This window comes from Aotus nancymaae, unplaced genomic scaffold, assembly GCF_030222135.1.
Source record: "Aotus nancymaae isolate 86718 unplaced genomic scaffold, 86718_ANA_hifiasm-v0.15.2.pri h1tg000057l, whole genome shotgun sequence".
Lineage (NCBI taxonomy): Eukaryota > Metazoa > Chordata > Mammalia > Primates > Aotidae > Aotus > Aotus nancymaae.
This window is the reverse complement of record NW_026988471.1, coordinates 2,213,320-2,229,953: the sequence shown is the minus strand read 5'-3', so window position 1 is coordinate 2,229,953 and position 16,634 is coordinate 2,213,320.

Genomic DNA, 16,634 nt, shown 5'->3' with positions numbered 1-16,634 from the left:
TTCTGAGACTCGGCGTCTCACCCTGTAAATCCTGGAATGGAGTCATGAGGGTGGCCTCCTCCAAGCCATCCTGAGCACGCTAAGGGAATGATCCTTGTTAACACAGGCTCGCTGGTTTCTCACTCCTGCCCGAACTTTCAGAGGACAGCGGTGGTGCCCCCTGCAGAGGGCTGGCCTCATTCTTCTCTCAGAGGTGCTGTGCGCTCTGCTCCCTCTGACCCCACACAGATGGGCCTCATGTGCACGGTGTCGTGTCTCCTCAGCCTTAGTTCAATGTGGCCCCACTTCTCCAGCACCCACTGAGCTCTGGCCAAATGATGCCTTCAAAGTCTTCCGTCCTTCAGGACCACGTCCCAGCGCCCTGCTCTATCAGGAGCGGTTGGAACCCCCTGCATTCTGCACCCCCCACAGCACGGCCAGCCCTGCAGAGGCAGCTCCTTCCTAGGGCCTGAGCGTGTTGAGAGGGAGACCCTCCTGGCCACCCTGCCCTCCCCTCCTCCTGTCCCCGTCTTGAAGTCTTTGGAGACTGTCTCTCCCAAACACAGGTGCTCAAGAAAAGTGTGTGGAAATGTGGAGAAAGAGGGTGGGGGTTGGGCTTCATGTCTTCACGCAGTCAGCTGTAGGCTGTTTCTGTCCTCCTGCTCTACCCCACCCTGCTGGGATTGCCTGCCCTGGGCTTCAGAAGGAGCTCCTCCTGGAACCCCACAAGCCCTTTGGTGAAGTGCAGGAGGCTGCGGCTTCCCAGGATGCTCTGCTACCCAGGCGTCACTGAACCTGCTGCTCTCCGCTGGATCCAAGGGGCTGTCAACAGAGTCATACCGAAGAGCACTGGCCCTGCACAGCTCCTGGGAGGGGAGGACGGAGTTTCTGTCTGCGGAACTTTCACCCGTTTCTGGGCATGTGGCAAACACTCTTTGCGAGGGTTTATGTGCACAGAAGAGTGGCTCCTTGGAAGTTTTGGGCACATACATACGTTCGTTTCACTCGCCACAGCCTCAGCAATGCAGGGTGGAGGTGACTTAGACAGAAGGAAGGACAAAGATGCTTCCTTATCCTCACAAGCGTTTACTTCACTTATTATTATTATTATTTGAAATGGAGTCTTGCTCTGTCGCCCAGTCTGGAGTGCAATGACACAATCCTGGCTCACTGCAACCTCCGCCTCCTGAGTTCAAGCAATTCTCCTGTCTCAGCCTCCCAAGTAGCTGGGATTACAGGTGCCCACCACCATGCCCGGCTTTGTATTTTTAGCAGAGACGGGCTTTCACCATATTGCCCAGGCAAGTCTTGAACTTCTGACCTCAGGTGATGCGCCCATCGTGGCCTCTCAAAGTGCTGGGAGTCCAGGCGTGAACCACTGTGCCTGGCCTACTTCACTTTTAACTCTTGGTCCATCCCCACCCTCAAATCTGTGGAGCTAATTATGCAGGAACCAAGCTTAAGTTAAGCCTTGGTTATAGTGGACTTGACTAAAGTTTTGAGAAAAAATGAAAGAGAAAAAGATGCCCTGACACAGATGGGAAGAACGGGTCGCAGGAAGAATAAGGCAGTGAGTGGAAACTTCAGGAACATGGGCCAGTGCCGGCCACCTGGAAGTCAGCTCCTGTCTTCTGCCACACTGGGGCTGTTTTGCAGATACCCTTAAGGCTGCCGGACTGGACTTCTCCATGCCTCCTTCATATCTGTGGTCAGCCAGGCAGATTTGAAACAGATACTGAAACTTGTTCTCTCCAAGAGCACCCCTGCCTCAACCCCAAACCAACCTCCGTCTGAGGAAGGCAGAATAGTGGCCAGAGGGAGCCAGGGGCACAGACAGGCTGGTCCTGGCAGCCTCGCACATGTGAGCACAGGGAGGCCTGGTTTCACGGGAGGAGGAGCTCTGCAGCTCCCAAGCTGGGGCCTGGGATGCAGTCCTAGCTCCTACAACCACCAGGGAGGGGCAGGTTGGCCACCTCGTGTCACTCACCTTGGAGTGGACGCCTAGGGAGGTGGAGTAGCTTTCCAGAGGCCACAGCTGGTCACAGGTGATGGTGGGATTCTTTCCGCTCGGTGGAGCCCTCCTGTGATGGAAGTCAATTGGATACAAATTTGGCTTTGGGGAAGGGGTTTCCCTTCTCTGGCCGTATATTTTGATCCATAATGTGAATGTGGCAGGAGCACGTGAGACGTGCAGCACAGGAGACGCGGAGCACAGGAGATGTGGAGCACCTGAGAGGCGGAGCACCTGAGAGGCGGAGCACCTGAGAGGCGGAGCACCTGAGAGGCGGTGCACATGAGAGGCGGAGCACCCGAGAGACGGAGCACGTGCGAGGCGGAGCCCCTCCCAGGTTGCTCAGGGCATCTCAGGTGCATGCCTCAATGTTTGCTCCAGTCTCAAAGCTGGCTTCTCTGCTCTATCGGGAATGATCACCAAGACAGCCTGGCTGGGCCTGGCAGGTGCATCTCTGAAAGGATCTGAAGTCTTCTACAAATGCTTTGAGGGTTCAGCAAAAAGCCCTGAGATTCAGATCAGATATGATAGATAGCAGGGTGGTCTCTAAGTAGTTCTGCCTGTGATTTTGTGGGCTGATGACCCCAGAAGCTCCTGCAGTGTGAGGGTGGGTGGGGTCGTTCAGAGGGGCAAGAGGCTGGCCGCTTTGATAGCCTTGGTAAGGCTGTGGTTTCTTAGTTCTGTGCGGAGAGTTCCCAGGGCGTTGGCCTACATAGTTGGTCTGCATTTCTCATGAGTGTGCATTTTGGTTTTTTACTACATAATTTCTTTATGGAAAGTAATTAAAAAATATTGTGCTGCAAGTGACCCTGTATTGAACAAACCTACATGTTCAAATAAAACTCATACAATAGGCACTTTAGGGAACTCACTCATGGGAAAAATCACTTCCAACTAGTGCAATGGTGGCTGGGAAGAGGGGGTGGAGGAAGGTGTGGGGTGGCGGCTGTGGGCTGAGTCTCAGGGACAGGTCAGGTGGGGATGGCTGGCTGTGGGGAATAGGCACATATTCTGGTCAAAGGGGACAGAGGGGTGCTGTCGGGAGGAGCAGGAATGGGGGGTGTCCCAGCAGCAGGTGATGTGTCACTCACCTCCTGCTGGGCCTTGAGAAGTGAATTCGGAGTCACACAAAATGCATCTCATCCAGTTTTCCTGGAACAAATCTGTTGCAGAGAGTTAGTTGAACTGTGTTATCTTGTATCTTGTTTTGTGTTTTTCTCACTCAGAATGAGGCTTCACACTTGCCCGGGAAGGGGGGTGCTTGAAGTCGGGGTGCTCTGCTCTCGGTGGAACACGCACCGTGAAATAGATCTCGAATGATTGACAATTCCATGCTCAATCAGACGCTGCCTTCTGTCACCTTCTAGCATGGAAACTGGCAGAGGGCTCTAAAATTTAAGACAATTCACAGGGTGGAAGGTGAAAATTAAGCACGTTCCATTTATTACATTAGGTAGTATCAACTAGATAAAAGGCAGTGTTATAAGGCTTAAGATGGGGCCTCAACTCAGAAGATTATATTAAGTCCACTTTATTCATCATCTACCGCCTTCCAGGAACCCTACTAGGTATTTTACGTCTTTTACAATGAATCCTTTTTATAGTCCTCAGAAGTAATTTTATCCTTGCTTTCTATGGGAGAAACCTGAGGCTCAGCAGAGTTAAATCACTGGTCCTAAAGAAAGACTTGGTGCCAAGGCTGGAGCCCTGGGCCTTTCTGACGACAGACCTTGTGCCCCTTCAACTCTGCGTTGGTCCAGTCTAGGCTCAGAGCTCAGGTGTTCCACTGGGGACAGAGCTTGAGCACTGTGGCTGATTTCCACGGGACGGCTGTGTGTCTTCCAGTCTGCAGGCAGAGGCAGGGAGCTCCCTGCACTCTGCCACGTGCATCCTGCAAGCTGATGAGGTCTGGGTGCTGGGATTGGTACCTTCTTGTCAAATCTTAATGAACTTGCTTTTGCGTTCTGCTTAATTATTCTGACAAATGGCCCGTGGTTGCCTGAGGACTGCACACAGGAGTGGAGCTCCTGTCAGGAACCATGACCCCACATTGCTCCCACCGCACCGTGGCAAAAACGCCAGCAAACGGAAGCGAGGTCGGGCCCGGGCTCTGCGCTCTGTCATGCCTGCTCTGGAAGTCCCAGACACCCTCTGTGAATTTATTCTGGCCCAAGGATAATTTGGAGGATCTAGAGTTGAAATGGTTGGGTTTATTAAGATGGTGAGCGGAAGTGGAACAGGGATTTCTTCTTGAAAACAGGGGTAAATAAATGTGGATAGCTGAGGTTAGCTCTCAATTTGTCAACCCGAGAGCTTGTGACTCTTCCCAAATGGTTTCATTTCTGACCAACACAGCTCTCCTGTGTTGAAAGTCAGTTAGATGTAAATTTGGCTTTGAAGAAGGGGTTTTGCTTCTCTGGTCGTATTTCCTAGTTTGTAATGTGAGTGTGGCAGGAGCACAGGGGTCTTCTTTTCAGAATGACTTTCAAAACTCAGCAAATGGGAAATGTGCAGGAAGCAGCGAAGGCAGTCCTGCTGCGGCTGGGGGCGCCTTTGCCTCTGGACATACCTCTTCACCCCTACCCATGAGAGCATCCTCTATCGCACTGGCAGAGATTCGTGTCTGGTCCCTGAAAGGGATGCGGCCCCTCTTCTGGGATCCCTCAGTAGCGTCTTGCTGCCGTGGGATCGAGTGTGAGTCCTCTGGTGCTGCTCAAGCCACGGCCGGCTTCTTCCCTGGTCTCTCTCCCAGCACCCACGCAGCCTCTCAGCCACACTGAGCGGCCGTCCCTTCAGCACCCACGCAGCCTCTCAGCCACACTGAGCGGCCGTCCCTTCAGCACCCATGCAGCCTCTCGGCCACACTGAGCGGCCGTCCCTTCAGCACCCCTGCAGCCTCTCGGCCACACTGAGCGGCTGTCCCTTCAGCACCCATGCAGCCTCTCGGCCACACTGAGCGGCCGTCCCTTCAGCACCCCTGCAGCCTCTCAGTCACACTGAGCGGCCGTCCCTTCAGCACCCATGCAGCCTCTCGGCCACACTGAGCGGCCGTCCCTTCAGCACCCCTGCAGCCTCTCAGTCACACTGAGCGGCCGTCCCTTCAGCATCCCTGCAGCCTCTTGGCCACACTGAGCGGCCGTCCCTTCAGCACCCATGCAGCCTCTCAGCCACACTGAGCGGCCGTCCCTCTGTTCCTCTGGGCCTTGCTGATGCTGTGCTCTCTGCTCCGGCCACCTCTCCCTCAATGCTGAGAAAACTCAAATTCATCCTCTAAGACAGCTCCGGGGCCACCTCCACTTGGAAGACCTCCCTGACCCAGGACTTACTGAGATGTTTCTAGAGTTGTTGCATTCTAGGATTATTTTCTGCTTACTTGCCCATCTCCCTAGGTAGATCGTGCAGTCTTTGAAAGCAGGGACGATGTCTGGCTTCTCATTTTACCTCCAGGACTAGCAGAACACTTGACAAACAGCAGGTACTCATGTTTATGGGGTGAGGGAGTAAAGTAAGTGACTTCTTTGTGACCTTAGATAAGGAAAAAGAGCTTTTGTTGAGAAGATGTACTCATCGTAAAGGAATTTGTTGCAAGCACACTTCCATTTACCAGCAAATGTTTAATAAACACATCTTATGTGTGTACCATAAAGTAGTCTAGGGCGTTAAGCAAGAAATTTCTGTTATGAAAAGTTTAGAGAAAAGGTATGTTTTGGGGGCTTTTAAAAAACAAGTAGATTTTCAGCTCCTAGAACAGTGCCTGGCGCATGGTGGGCACCCGCTAAACATCTGTTGAACGATCAAATGGCGTGCTCTAGAGCTTAAAATGACTTTTCATGTATGTGATCTTACACTGAAATTCATACAAAACCGCAAGGAAATGTGCATAGATTATGATCCCAATTTTAGATGAGGAAATGGAGACACAGAAACGTGAAGTGACTTGTCCCATGCTATTGGACTTGGTGGCACAGCGCAGAGCCAGCAGCGGCCGGGGGAAGCTGAAGTGAGGTTCATTCTGACCGCGAGTTGGGAAAGTCTGGGAGCTCACAGGCACCCTCATTGTTCACACAACAAACGCTCTTCGAGCACCTACAAGGTACAGGCACTGATCTTACGGTTAAGTCACTCAGCGGTCACTTGGCAGGGGATAACTGTGGCCCCCCCAGAATGAGGGGGTCTTGCTCATGGAGTGTCTGCAGCACGATGACTGCACAGGGGAATGCCAAGGGCACGAGGCCTTCCTCGGAGTCTGACCGCGCACCTGAGCTGTCCCTGGACAGGGGATGAGAGAAGCCAGGCCCATAGCGATTAGCGTGGTGTATAGCTCCATGGCAGCTGCAGTGGGATGGAGAAGCAGATGATGAGTTGGCACCGCGTGCCAGGCCTGTGCAGCACGAGCCTTGAGGACACGAAGAGAAACAGCACAGTCACTGTCCTCAGCAGTCCCAGCCAGCGAGGAAGACGGACTCGGAAGCAGGGGGAGGTGGTGCACACTGGGACGAGGCCCGTGCGAGGTTCCACTCCGTCTCAGGAAGGGGCTGCTAGTGAGACAGGTGCTGACCAGAGCAGGGGATGGCTCGCGTGCACCTCGAGGTGAAGTAGGGAGGCGGACTGGGGCTTATGTTTAAGGCAAAGGGAGCGGCATATTCGAAGTTGAAGTGTTTTTGCAGAACTGGTAAGTTGAAATACATGAAGCATATAGACCGGTGGGAAGAGAAGGCGAGAGGGGGACAGGAACAAGGAAGGAATTCCTGTGAGCCAGGGAGGCCCTCCACACAGCTGAAGCTAAGAGCTCTCGTACAGAGCGGGGTCAGCGCAGGACCAGGCAATATGCCCGTTAGAGGCTTGAAGAAACGGAAGCCATCCAGCCGGTGTGGATGGCTTCCAGTGGACCAGAAGCACCTTCTGCCATGCTCGTTGGGTGAAGGGCATCAGTCTTCCTCCTCTGATGCTTCTCTGCCTTTGTGCAGACACGCATTTTGGATGTTTTCCGGGCAGCTCTGTGTCTTTCCTGGAGTGGGATTGAGGCTTTGATTCCCCTGAAATCACCCTTGGCACTCCTCCTCCAAGGCTGGCATGCAGTTCTGGTCACCTTACTCTTGAAAGAGCACTTGGGGAGGAGTGCCCCATCGGGAAGTGTCTCTGGCCCGGCCTCCCCTCATCCCTTCCAGGCTTGCTCCACACCTGCGGGAGAGCCTGGGATTCCAGCCCTTCCCTCCCTTGGCAGTTGGCGCTGCGTTCTTAAACCTGCTTCTCACCTCCCCTTTGACTCTGGCTACCTGTTTGGACAACTCTCTGGCTTACTGAACTCAGCTCTCAGCTTGCTTCTTGATTCTGTATATTTGCTGAATAAATATTGAATGAATGGAGGCCTTTGATCTTCCCACCGCTGACAGCTCTCGGTGAGACACTGCCATGGCCTTGATCTTCTGGCCACCTGAGGACGGCCTGTGATGTCTTACCTGAAGAACTGATGTTTGCTGGGTTAAGTCACCTTCTATTCTGTGAGGCACGAGCAGACCCTGGCTGAGACTTTAGAGTGAATGAGAACACCCACACAAAGTTTTATAAAGTCTTTGTCCTTCCTGTTAACATTTGTCAACTTGTGTCTCCTCTAACCTAGAGGGTGGTGACTGCCTCTTCCACATCCAGGAGCAGACCTTGGTCACCATGGAGACGCATCCAGCTGAGAGCTGCCCACAAAGACTGTACCCTGAAATGTGCTTTCTTTTTCTCTTTCAAGGCTCCTCTTTTCAGAATGACTTTCAAAACTCAGCAAATGGGAAATGTGCAGGAAGCAGCAAAGGCAGTCCTGCTGCTGCTGGGGGTGCATCACGGCTTCCGGGAGGGCTGAGACACTGCCTTCACGTGCCAAGTATTTCAAACACTGAACCCATCCTGGAGGGTAAATTGCCCTCTTCAACCAAGTCAGACCTAAAAGCAAAACTGAACTCACTGCCTTGGCAGAATGCTCCTCTGTGAGTTGCAGTTCTACATTTTGACAACACTCAGCACTCATGCTTATCAGAAACAATAAAAGATGCTGCCCGGAGGTCCCACTGTATCTCTGTGTTTAGAAATCATATCAATGTTAAAGATAATTTAAGAACATCCTCCCGTTATTTTATAGATCACTGATAGGTGAGTGGACCAGAAAGCTTATCAGTTTAGTGTTTCCAAGTTGTTCTCTCCTACTTTGCATTTATGCAGAAGAAAACACCTGTCCCCTGTGGCAGGGCTGTTTCCAAGTATTGAGCTAAATCGGGAAGTGGAGACTCTGCCCAGGTTCTGTTGTAACACTCTGTGTGAGCCTGGTCAAGTCACTTGCCTTCTCTGAGATTCACTTACTCACAAAAGGAGCAATTTGACACGCACATTCTATGCCACTGTGTTTTCTCTCGTTGGCATTTTCTAAGGGGCTCATGCAAAGTGATCTAGGAAAGAATGAACACTAATTACTGACTTGATTCATTGCTAGTCATCAAATTAGCTTGAGTTGTTCTATTTGTGTTTAATAATATTTATCAGTAGGACTGCAAATTACTAACATGCAGTGTAGGAAATAAGAAGAAACGAGGAGCCCACAATAAAACTAGAATACTCCCTCTGTAGAGACAGGTGTCTTGAGGAGATCAGTTCATCGTGATTATTCTGTGGGATACGCGTTTGTGTGCATTTGTTTGTTTACGACTGAAGTGGTTCATCCCATACCTACTGTTTGTAACCTGCCTTTCTCACTTGTCTACATATAAACAGTTGTATACATTCAGCATAAAGACGAGTCTCTATTTTTCTTCTGTGTTCTTTTCTGTGATGAAATAGTGTGCCTTCACATTGAGGTACCAGATTATCCTGTCAGCTGAAGAGCAATGAGGTTCATAAATTTGGAAAGGAGAGCTTCATTTCTCCTAAAGGGCTGTAGCCTGCAGACCAGCCATTCTGACTGGCTGGGAATTGTAGCCTCCAATCAGAAGCTGGAAACAGAGTCTAGGAGGAAGGGGCAAAGGGAATGGGAATTTTTGCTGAGTGGTGTGGCTGAATATAAATATTCCATAAGCTATAGGAGGAGTCCTGAATATTTATGAAAGAAAAATCAGGCATGTGAAGTGAGCTTCATGCCTCCCCAGAGGACTCATTTTAAAAAAGAAGGTGCTGTTAGCATGATTCAAGGGTGGAGTTTTCTGCTTTCTGAGTTCAAAAGGTGCAGCAGAAGACATGAAGACCCTTACTCTGCATCTTACTCTGCCCCCTGGCCAGTGGACTCTGATCAGGAAGGAAAGCTGCTCATTGTTGTACTGAAATTGCAAAAGGGTGGGGCAGCATCTGGCAGATGGTTGATGTCAGCGGTGGATTATTTTGAAAGGGCTGGTTTCTGTTCATCCTTAGGGAGTAAGCCTAATTGTGATTAGCAAGTGACGGAGTAGAACCGTGCCTGTCTGACCTCCCATCCCCTCGTGGCCTGAAACTCAGCTTCCAGGATTACTCTGGGGTCCTCTTGGCAAAGAGGGGTTCTTTTCAGTGAGTTGGGTGTCTGACAATTTTATTTCTATTTTTCAATACTTACCCTCTTACAGCTTTTATTTAGTATATTTCCAATATTTGTCTACTATAAACAATGCTGTGATTAAAAAAGAGTTGGAGATAAATCTTTTTACACTTTCAGGGAACAGCATTTTATACACATTTTGCACTTTCAGTACAACGACTGAGCAGCTTTCCTTCCTGATCAGAGACCACTGGCCAGGGGCCCGGAGAGTGGCTCTGGCTGGTACAGAAGGATGCAGAGTAAGGGTCTTCATGGTCTCTGCTGCACCTTTTGAACTCAGAAAGCAGAAAACCCCACCCTCGAATCATGTTAACAGCACCATTTTTTTTTAACATGGGTCCTCTGGGGAGACATGAAGCTCAACGCACATGCTTGATTTTTCCTTTCATAACTAATTTTAGGGTAAATTCTTAAATGTAGAATTGCTTGTTCGAAAAGAAACTTACAACTTAAAGACTTGGATACTTATTGACATATTTCTCTTTTGAAAGGTCTTAACAGATTTTTCACTCTCTTCTGAAAAGTAATTGGAAACTTATTGGTTCCAATCTTACGAGTTCATCATTAAGATTCTTCTTTCATGTAATCTAAGAGTTATATGCCAAAAAGAGTATTTAAGCACACAACGGAAAGTTATTGGAAGAAGTTTCCTTCTGCCATACACACCTATAGGCTCACGAGTCGATTCGGCTTTCAGAACAGCTTGTGTTTAACAGGTTTTGTGATAGCCGTTCCCACTAGTCTGACTGTTTTTCTTACACTCTTCCCAACTTAATTATTATCAAAATAATTTCGGCTCACGTTAGGATGAAAACATTATATTTTTATTGTTTTGCATCGCATTTTAATTTTAATTTTAAATAATAAGTATTTAAGGCTATACATTTCTACAGATTTTGTTGCATTCCATATTCTACGTGTAGTTTCCTCACTGTTAATTTCTAAGTAGTATGTAGTGGTAGTTTTGCCAATAAATCCACTGAAAAAGATTTTAAGAAAATGAAAGTGGCTTTATTCCAGTGAGCAGTTTGCAAACTGAGGCGACATAGCCTTTGGCACAAAACAAAGTGTGTCACAGAGAACAAGGAGGGTTTGTCTTTTACAGAGAGAGTTTCTGCCCAGGTTCCCACCTTCTTATGCAAATGACGGGGGTGCAAATTTGCTGAGTCCTGATTGGTCAATACAGGTCACAGTAGACTGGCTGGTTCAGGCCGTGTGAACAGAGACAGGTATAGAAGCCCCTGAGTGCGGCAGCTACGCAGAGGACCTGTGTGACCTCCCGTGTGACCTTGTCAGCGGATGGACCTGGACTGTCTTTTGAGTTTAGGCCCAGTGAGCCACTCAGGAGCCATCGTGAAGGCCTGGCTCTTTCGGGCTTCACAATTTGCTTTATTTCTTGAACTTAAGAGTTTTTAGATTTTTTTTTTGTTGGCAAATTTTCTTTTTGTTTGTTTATTCAAAAGTTCTTTTCAGTTTTGTGGCATTGAGGTAGACACTGTAACCTAGATGATAATAAATATCTTCTCTATAAATTGTACCTTCTATCATATTGTAATAATCTTTAATTCTATTTATCTTAGAGAGATTATCTTTCATTTTCTAAGTGTGCATAATGACTTTGTGCCCTTTCTCAGGTAAGATGAGACATTTACCACACTTTTCTTTCTAGTAAATGCCCAGTCAGAAATGCAATCATTTCACATCCTGAGTATTAGTATTGTTATTGATCAGTATATTATTAATGATTGTATTACTATTATTAGCCTTTCAAAATTAGGCTAAATTTTTGTGATTTACTTGTTACAGTGTTTATTCTCATTTATTTTAAACCTTCTCCATTCCATTCTTGCAGTGTTAAATCCTATTCTGTGTTGATTGTTTGCAAATACTTTTGCAAGAAAGGTATGCAGTTCCAATATAATTTTTTCTTTTCTAGTAAAGTCTTTTTGTCAGCCTTGAGTTTGGCTATTTTAGATAACATTCTTTGAAAGTTTAAAATATTTTTCAAGTACTATGCTGTATTTAATACTAATCTGATTTTTCTCATTTGTAGGTAATATGTTATTTTCCTGGTAATGGTGGTATAATTTTTTAAAATCTGAAGTTACATATATATGTGTAGGTATTTATATATAATTTTTAATAGTTTTGCATAAAATTTAACAACATTTCTTGATCTTAAGCTTTGGATTTCTCTTTAGTTCCAAGATACTTTTAACTTTTTTTATTTTTTTATTTTTGAGTCAGAGTCTCGCTCTGCTGCCCAGGCTGGAGTGCAGTGGTGCAATCTTGGGTCACTGCAGCCTCTACCTCCCAGGTTCAAGTGATTCTCATGCTACAGCCTCCCAAATAGCTGTGACTACAGGTGTATACCACCACACCCAGCTAATTTTTGTGTTTTTGGTAGAGACAGGGTTTCACCATGTTGGTCAACTGGTCTTGCACTCCTGGCCTCAAGTGATCTGACCACCTCAACGCCACCAAAGTGCTGGGATTACAGTTGTGAGCTACTGTGCCTGGCCAAGGTTTTGAATTTTGTATGTTCTTTTTACTTTTGGAATTCCTAAATTGGAGCTCTGAGATTTGCTTTCTGTTGGATTTCACCTCAGAATTTAGATCTTAAGTTTTTTTTCATTGTTCTAATTCATGGACTTAGCTTTCTGAAGATTTCAGACTACCCCATTCTTCAGTCTGTAATTAGAGACTGTTGTTTATATGTTTTATGCACTCCCTCTTGATTCCAGATCATGGTTCCAAGGTCTGCGGGTGCCATGTTTTATGAGTTTACTGAGACCACAGATTGGAGACTTTGAAGTGTCCCCAGGTGCGTGCAGCAGACCCACGTCACCGCGGGAAGGGGTGTGTTCAGGGCCCTCTGCCTGGCTTTCTGTTTGTTTTTGTTTTGAAATTTCTCTGTCTTGTCCAGTATCTTTTCTCCTTGTTGCATATCCTAGAGAGGGAAGTCTGCTCTTCCAAGAATGGAAGCTGGGGTGGATTTCAATGGTGATTATGTGGCCCCCTATAAGAATCTTTCAGACCCATATAAAAGGCCTGGAAATGCTTAGTTTCTGTTATTTTGCTTTTTCCGTTCAGGGATGAATAATGTCTGAGGGAGTGTGGATGCAGAGCAGAGCTGGTGACAGTGGGAGTGTGACCTCCACGTGATTCTTTCCTTCTCTGTCTTCCCTGGAATATTTTCACAGCTTCTCCCACTCTGTTAATTTATCGTTTGTACTATCTCAATCTGGAGCACGTTCTGGGCCTCGTCCACAGCTCTGCTGTAGCCCTGAGTGATATCGGAGGGATTCTTCCTGATGAGGTCTCAGGCCATCATTCTTTCTGTTTCTCCTCTCCAGGTTTACATGAGAGTGTCATTTTAGTCAGAGCTGCAGAGCTGTGGAGAACGTTCAATCCATTATGGAGCTGCACCTGGAACCTGAAAACTCGGAGAAGTTAAACGGTTTGTAAATAACATCCACGTGGAGCTGCTACTGAACTCAAATACAGGTTTAACCACGGCGTTAGCTGAGTGACTGCCATGCTTGGCTCAGATGTGTTTCTTCCCACTAATTCTCTTGCTGCAATGGGACCCCAGCGTCAGGAGATGGGCCTGGTGGGAGGTGTTTGGGTTATGGGGGTGGATCCCTCGTGAAGGGCTTCGTGCCATTGTTCTACCAGCAGAGAGTGAGTTCTTGCTCTCTCAAGACTGGATTGGTTCTCGGGAGGAGAGATTAGTTCCCAGGAGTGGGTCGTGATAAAGCCCAGACACCCCTCGGATTTGGTCCTTCTCGGCACCTTCCCACTGCCCATTTGACCTTCTCAACCATGTTTTGACGCAGCACGAAAGCCCTCACCAGAAGCCAAGAAGGTGCCTGTGTCAGGCTTCCTGTACAGCGTACAGAACCACGGGCTCAATAAGCTCCTTTATGAATTACTCAGGCTCAGGCATTCCTCGCAGCCACACAGGGACTAAGCAGTGGCCTAGAGCAAACCATGTAGATTCATTCAGCTTCGGCCTCTGTAGCCGTCATGTGGGGCTAATAAGAGCGTGTAACTCAAAGGACTGTGCAAGACTCAGAGAGAATATGCCACCCAGCCTGCAGTGGCACAGGGCGGCCTCTCGGTGAATGGGCACCACTACTGAAACACTGTGCACTCCTGCTGTTCTCGTGCATAAGGTGTTTTAGTTACCCGTAGTCGGTAGTCTTGCAGTGAACAGTGAACATTGTACTGACTTGCTGAGATCAGAGTCATCCTTGGATGAAAGACGACTGGGAAACAGGATGTTGACATGATCTTAGTGTATTTACCCTCAGGTCACTTATTGTTAACAAGCAGAAAATAATACCTTTAACGAGGAGATATCTGGTGGTTATCGCCTTAACTAAGTGATGAAAGTTGCACCACCAGTAACGGAACAGTCTTCTGTGCACTTCCCAAAGTGACGTGTGGAAAAGACATGATATTGCTCGCATAGTGTTTTTGCCAACAGTAGTTCGCCTGAATTGAATTGTGAGAAAGCGACCAAGCTTAAACAGTGCGATGTCCTGCAAACAGCCGGCCCAGGCTTCCAAAGGGTCAGTGTAAAGGCACGCGAGAAAGGTGGGGAAGTTACCTTCGATTAAAGGAGGCTAAAGACGTATGATAAGGGAGGCAGTACAGGGCCCGTTGGAAAGTTACGACGTGGACTCAATATTAAATAATATCTCCATGTCAATGTCAGTTTTCTGAGTACAATAAGGGCATTTGGTTATTCTAAGTAGACACATGCTGAAGTGTTTAGGAGTAAGAGTCATGATACATGCAACTCCTTTTCAAATGGTTCAGCCAAAAACTGTGTGTGTGTGTGTGTGTGTGTGTGTGTGTGTCCATACAACATGTAGAGACAGTTGTTTAAAGCAAATGGGGTAAGAGATATAAGCTTACATACGGTTCTGATATTATACCAATTATATTTGTAATATCACTTTAAAAATTCCCGCTAAGGAGATAAAAGAAGCAACATCATGGTGAATAAAAATGAAAGAAGATAAAGGGCAGACAATTCACAGCCTTTACGTTGCAGGAACACAGTGAGGATTAAACACAGCGCTGTGCTAAAAGGGCTGCTCTGGCTTCAGTGCTCGAGTCTCGTCTAAAATCCTTGGCGGAACTTAATCCCTGATGCCGCAGTATTAAGGGGTGCGGCCTTTGGGAGGGATCAGCGTTCTCACGAAAGGGCTGGAGAAAACCACTTTGGCTTCCTTTTGCCCGTCTTTCCCTCCCACCTCGTGAGGACACGGCCTTCCTGCCCTCTGGAGTGAGCAGCAACGTGGTGTGGTCTTGGAAGCAGAGACTCGACGCTCACCGGACGCGGAGGCTACCCGTGTCTTCATCTAGGACTTTCAGCTTGTGGAACTGTGAGAAGCACATTTCTGTTCTTTATAAATTACCCAGTCTTAGACATTTTGTTATATTGGCAGGAATGGAATGACACAAGTACTAAACACATGATAAAAGCTGCATAAAGTTAATTGTAATTTTGGCCACAGATATTTGAATTTTAGTTAAGCTGTGTTTAAAGTGTGCTGAAACTTCGTTTGATTAAAAGTAGCCCGGTTGGTTAGACAGGACCTTATCCGCTGTGAGAGCATGTCCTTGTAGGGGCACGTGGCAAGGTAAGGGGCGTGGATGTGACCTGTCCCCTGTGCTGGCACCTGACATGCCAGGCATAACTGGCAAGGGGGCAGTTCTGATTTCACTTGTGTATGTGAAGCTTAATAAGGGCTTGACAGGTGGTTCACAAGACAAGCTTTTTGAAGGCCAGAATGAATACATGACCGAGTTAATCAATGATTCTTTGAAATGTCTAAAATCGTGATGACGGTGAGCACTTTTGCATTTGAGGTTCAGGTGTCTGCAGATATTTTTCTCCTGAAACCTGCACGTATAAGCAAAGATACTTGTTAACACAATCAGTGAAAATAACGCAGGCTCCTTCATTGACAAACCCGCCTTCCCAGGTGTAGCTGAGTTAGGTTCAAGGCGCTGAGAGGTAAAGGCTGTGCTGAAGCAACTCCCTAACCCGCGTTTCTTAGTTGTTTCAAGTATAGCTTTTATGTCAACCTATTGTCTTACTGTCAAATTTCAGAATAAGCGTTCTAGCTTAAGGCTCAGGAAGCATGGATGTTTCACTGAATGGGTGTCCCAGGGTTCAATTTCATTTCATCCATTTATCTTTAAGCAAATATTACTTGAATGGCAGTCAGGCGTGTTTGCGTGGAGCCTGAGAGGTGGAGCTTCTGACATGAGACAGAGACAAAGACACAGTAATTACTATGCACGGTATGTGTGACCGAGGCCTGTGAAGTGCTACCTCGGGGTGGGTGAGGGAGCACCTGACTCTGCGGGGGCTAAGTCCTAAAAGGCTTCTTGGGAGCCGTATCTTATGAGATGGGACTTGAAGGATGAGGAAGGGCTTAACGAAGAACAGGGGAAGCAAATGCCAAGCGCGGTTGCATTACACTGAAGGGCACAGAGGCACACGTGACTGATCAGTTGTGTTTAGGAAGCATGGAGTTTGTTGAAGCCCTGCGTTTGCCAGAGGACATGAGGTCAAGTGAAGTGAAAGAAAAGCAGGAGCCAGACATCAAGGGACTGGTACTCCACCTAAGGGGTCTGGACTTTATTTTGCTAGCAACGAGAAATGACTGGCGTGCTAATGAGTCGGGAAGAGGCATGACTGCATTTGCATTTTGGAAAGTCACATTTGGCGGGATCGTACGGTCTTGATGAAAGTGGGAAGGAGAGTGAAACTGGGCAGATTGCCTTTTAGATTATTGCAGTCGTCCAGGTGAGAAGAGCGGGGCTGACCGAGGCACGGCCAGGGATCTGGAGTGCGGCGGGGAGTGGTGCGTGGATGACTAAGGCGAGGCTAGCTCTGAATTGCCCTCCTGCAGCTACCGAAGGGCTCTGCATTTCGCTTTTGTGGAAATAACATCTCCATCTTAGCTGCTGGCCTTTAACCCTTATCGTGTTTATACGTATTAGAAGTAGAATTTATGACAATGGGTAGAAATGGATGTTTTATTCCTTAATTGTATCGGGAGGAGACTGTGTGAT